The sequence below is a fragment of the Lathyrus oleraceus genome, chromosome 4, assembly GCF_024323335.1.
Source record: "Lathyrus oleraceus cultivar Zhongwan6 chromosome 4, CAAS_Psat_ZW6_1.0, whole genome shotgun sequence".
Taxonomy (NCBI): Eukaryota; Viridiplantae; Streptophyta; class Magnoliopsida; order Fabales; family Fabaceae; genus Lathyrus; species Lathyrus oleraceus.
The window spans coordinates 268,314,789-268,320,582 of record NC_066582.1 but is presented as its reverse complement, the minus strand read 5'-3'; positions in this window follow the sequence as shown (position 1 = coordinate 268,320,582).

Sequence of the window (5,794 nt, the reverse complement as noted above, 5' to 3'; positions counted from 1 at the left end):
CAACATCATTATTAATTGACATTTCAACAAACAAACAACCAAACAACAGGCAATTAAACATGGTTCACATGGATCTTCCAAACAGCAGCAGGGCATTGCAAACAATCAGCATCAATGTTCAACATTCAATCAACAACTTTCCAAATAGAATAGATCCTACAGTCATGGCCAATAGCATGTCCCTCATACCAATCACCTCATGGACAACAAACCAACAACAATCAACCAAAATAAACATAACAGCAGCAGGGCATTTGCAGCATTAATTTCATGTGTTCATCAATCATCATCAGTTGGAATACCAATAGACAAACAACCAAACAAACAGCATTGTACTGATATAGCAACATCATTCAGCAACACACCAATACAACATTCGAGCAAAATTCTGGACAGGATAAAGTAGTTTAATAGCAGCAAGGTTTGAAAGTCATGTTCATCAAAATCACCATCAATCTATAGCATGGCTGTCAGCATAGCAGTAGCAGGATTTAACTAGCATGGTCCTGAGGTTTAATAGCAGGGCATTTGGCAAGGTTCTCACAGCAAACAGTCCACAACATACAGCATAGCAGTGCAAGTGATCATGCCAATACCAATACAGCAGCATGAGAAACTCTAGGCAAGTTTATGATTCATACACAACAGCAGGGGATATACTCATGTTCAACTTCAAAACAAACATTCAAATGCCAAAAGCCAAACAGCATGGAAAATCACTGGACAGTTTAAGGTTTAACAGCATCCAAGCAAATTTAAACAATAAACAACACAACAACACATAACCTGTTTTAAATCTGCAGCAGGGTTTATGCAGCCATAGCATTCATGTATTCATCACTAATTTGCATTCAAAAACCAATCATGAACAAACAGCATACATCATACTCATGAGATTTCTAGGACAGATGTTATAAGGTTCAAAATATCAGCAGGGTAATAACAGCAGTAGGCAACATCAGTGGTAGGTTTTTAGAAATGGGGCAATTGCAGCCAACACCAACAAATAGACAGCAAGGCATATTCATCATCATCATGTAATCATCCAAACAACAGCAATCAAATAGCATGGTGCTCAACATGGTATCACCAACATCAAAACAAAGTGACTTGACCCAACATACAATACATTATTCAGCAACAAATAATCAACCAACAAGTATAATTCCTGGACAGTTTAAGGTTTAAGAACAAACTGCAGCAGGGCACATTCATGTTGTCACCAACATTAGAACAAAATAACTTGACCAAACATACATCAGCATGGTATTAGCAAGCAGTCAACATAAATCATATGGTTTTCTGGGAAAATATATTAGTTTTCATGAACAGCAGCAACAACATCATTCTGAGCTCGTAAATTCGAGATGCTCAGAAAACAAAATCACACATACTAACATCATCATTAAACATCCATCAACACAAATCCAGCAATGGTTTTCAGTATATCACACTATAGAGTGATATTCGAGCAAAGAAACAATGGTGTACAAAACTTCAGGTCAGCATATCTTCAAACACACACAACCATTTGCCACGATTCCAGTTGTAATAACACTAGCATACCATGTTCTATCCTAAACCTAGCATGATTTGGTGAAAGGAAAGGGTCAATTACTTACTTGATTTTGAAGTCAAGTGAGATGCAGTGCTGGTTTTGATGTTGCAGCCCGATACAGATGTCCACAATGCCTTGCAATGATGGAAGCTTGAGGTCTTTTGGCTCAATGGTGCATGGAAAACCTCACAGCTCTAACTGCCATTTGAGATGCTTTGGAAAACAGGAAATGATGAAGGCTAGACAAATGATATTTGATGGTTCAAGAGAGCTCACCAAGGTGTTTTTGTGGAGAAACAATGAAGGGGATTCCAGGGTTTTTGAGTGTTTTAGCAGGATTTTGCTATTTGGTGAAAAATCAATTGAAAGCAAAAGGAGGAATTTGGTCGTGTGGCTGCTGAGTCTGCTTGCTAGGGTTCTGCAAATGGGCAGAAAATTGGCTTTATATCACTTGTTTAACATCACTTAATCAAATGGTAAGTTGGTTTTGTGTGTAATGATGCATTTTGCAAATTGCTAAGTGTGAGCAAATGGAAGTGGAGGTGTGTTTGTCTGCACAAATTTGGGCCTGAGCATGCTGCAAATGGCCAGCACAAATGCTGTCTTTGGTCTGCTAAAGGAATGCTGTACTTGCTTTTGCTCTTTTCCAACCAATTGCTAAAATTGCCAAGATTGTACTATGGTTCAAAATGGTGGTAAAATGGTGATGTGATGATGGTTTTGGACTTTGAGCAAATTACAAATAATATATGAAACATTTCCCAATTGGCAAAAATGAGAAAAAAGTCCTAAATCAAAAAGTCAACTATGAGTCAAACCTTGATTTTTAAATGAAAAGGTCCAAAAATGCCATTTTGAATGGTAAGGTTTTAGGTCATGAAATTTATATTTTTGGAAAGAGGATGAAAAATGTGGTTTGTAGGAAAAAACCCCACCAAATTTGGCCTTATGGTTTGGGAGATATGGTCCTTTGAAGTTCACAAATTGATGAAAATGATTTGATCATATCTTGACAACCATACATGGGATTTGAGAGTTCTTGGACTTTTTGAAAATGGGAGAACAAGATCTTCAACTTTCATGTTGGGCAAAAATTCATTTGGAGCTTGTATCATGATGCAAGTTGAGGATCAAGAAGTTTCTATTTTTGGCAGTTAAAATTACAGGTCCAGTTTCTATTTTGGGAAATCTTCTGATTTGCTTCAAATTCTTCAATGATATTGATTGCCATGATATATGAGGCCTATTAGGACATGAATAAGCTCCTTCAAACCATTTCTATCCATCAAATCCAAAGAATCAACCACAGTTGACCAACTTTGACCTTCTAGGGTTTTTGGACTTGACTGTGTATTTCTGATGAATTCCAAACCTAATTCTTTGAGAACTTGACTTCAAATGATGTTACAAGTCATATGAACTCTTGATTATTGACCATGGTGCCCAAATTCCACAAGAATGGCCACCATCCACTGCTTTGATTGATTGTTGACTGTTTAGGGTTTTGACCTGGTTGTGCACTGACTGCTGACCTCTGAGGCTTCAACCCTTGACTTGAACACTTCAAAAAGACCCCCAAGGCATGAAAACTTGTTGGTCAAACCCTAGGACCTTGATTCCTTGAGAAACACCTTGGCTTGATTGGTAGACTGATCTCCTGATCAGTTTGACCTAATTCTTGCTTGCTTGCTCTTGAGGCAACTGAGGAACAATGCAAATGCTATGCAATGGGTTATGATATGTTATGACCTAACATGAAATGATATGTACAATGATAGGTGCAAATTTGAGGTGCTACACCTTTGGCAATCATCATTCCACCGGATAGCTTGATCTTTTCTTAACAATTTGAATATTGGCTCACATGTGGCTGTTAGGTGAGAGATGAACCTTGCAATGTAGTTCAACCATCCTAAGAAACCACGGACTTGTTTTTCTGTTCTTGGCTCAGGCATTTCTTGTATCGCTTTCACTTTGGCAGGATCCACCTCAATCCCTTTTTCACTAACAATAAAACCCAGCAGTTTTCCAGACCTCACCCCGAAAGTACACTTGTTCGGATTAAGCCTCAGCTTGAATTTCCTCAAACGCTCAAACAGTTTCTGCAAATTCACCAAATGTTCTTCTTCCGTCTGAGATTTGGAAATCATATCATCAACATAAACCTCGATTTCATGATGAATCATATCATGGAAAAGTGTTACCATAGCTCGTTGATATGTTTCCCCAGCATTTTTCAGACCAAACGGCATCACCTTGTAGCAGAAGGTGCCCCATGGGGTTATGAAAGTTGTCTTCTCCATGTCTTCTGGTGCCATCTTAATTTGATTATAGCCAGAAAATCCATCCATGAAGGAGAATACCGAGAACTGAGCCGTGTTATCCACCAAAACATCGATGTGAGGTAATGGGAAATCATCTTTAGGACTAGCTCTGTTCAGATCCCGGTAGTCAACACACATCCGTACCTTTCCATCCTTCTTAGGTACTGGAACGATATTTGCAACCCATGGCGGATAATTTGTAACCGCTAGAAACCCTACATCCAACTGCTTTTTCACTTTTTCCTTTATCTTGACAGCCATCTCTGGTCTTGTTCTTCTGAGCTTCTGCTTGACCGGAGGACAATCCTCTTTGAGAGGCAAACGGTGTACCACAATGTCTGTGTCAAGCCCTGGCATGTCCTGATAAGACCAGGCGAATATGTCAACATACTCTTGCAGCAATTCAATCAACCCCTTCTTCACATTGTCTTCCAAAGCAGCCCTTATCTTGATTTCTCTCTTGACGTCCTCGGTGCCGAGATTAATCACTTCAATAGACTCTTGATGCGGTTGAATAACCCTTTCCTCCTGTTTTAACAATCTGGCAAGTTCTTCAGGGAGTTCACAGTCTTCATCACCCTCTTTTTCAGCTTGAAAGATTGGATTTTCAAAGTCGAAGCAAGCCATAGCAGAACCGTTATCAATAGGATCCGGTGACGTGCATCTGCATGAGTGATGGTATGTGCTTATGAGTGTGAACAAGGAGTGAAAACTAAATAAAACATTGCCAAATATATTTTTTTTGATTTTTGAAAACTGCAAAAATAGAAAGACAGTGAACAAAATATTTGAATGCAAAAAGACGTCCTTTATTTATGATAAAAAAATGCAGGTATCCACATAGATGAGCCCTACAATGAGTCATTACGCCCTGGGCGGAACGTAAGACTTGGATATGCATGAATAAACAAAGAAAATTACTCTTCAAGAAGAGTGACTTGGATAATCTCTTCAGAAGACCAATTACGGAGAACTTCACCCGGGACCCTTGGACGCACCCAGTTGTCAATGTCGCAATCACTATCCCCATCTTCTTCGTTGATTGCAGAGACCTGGCCGTACTGAATGATGCCAGCACTGGAGAAAGTAATCGGCCCCTGACGAGTCTGAGGCGTTGAAGTTGTAGAAGTCAAAGCTAGTTGATACTCAATCCCAAACTTGTCTTCCTTCACAGGTAAATCCAACAGACGTCCCCAACCGAGAGTAACACCTGAATTTACCAAGGCTTGTGCCTGCTTGAAGGACAAAATAGAGGCACCTGCTTCAACCTCTTCCACTGGAGCTGCATCCTTGACTTGAACTGCCTCAAAGGCCTGCCACAGGCTCTCATGAATCTCACCTTCTACCTCTACATACTTGAATGCAGACAGGTGACTGACCAGAATATCCTCCTCACCACAGATAGTGATAATTCTTCCATTGACCGGGAACTTGATCTTCTGATGCAAGGTCGAGGAGACTGCCCCGGCATTATGGATCCAAGGACGACCCAACAAGCAGCTATATGAAGGACTGATATCCATCACATAGAAGACGGTGTTGAAGGTTTGTGATCCAATCTGAATTGGCAATTCTACCTCTCCGAACACCGACCTCTTAGAAGCATCGAAGGCTCTCACCATAAGATCGGAAGGCTTCAAGATCAAACCTTCTACATCTAACTTTGACAGGGCTCTCTTAGGTAGCACATTGAGAGAGGAACATGTATCCACCAGAACATGGGATAGCACAGTGTCTTTACACTCCATCGAAACGTGCAAAGCCTTGTTATGATCGCGCCCAGCTAGCGTCAAGTCAGAATCAGTAAAACCCAACCCATTGCTTGCATGAACATTTGCAACGATCCCTTCTAGTTGGTTCACTGAGATCTCCTGAGGCACATATGCAGCATTAAGGACCTTCAGAAGTGCCT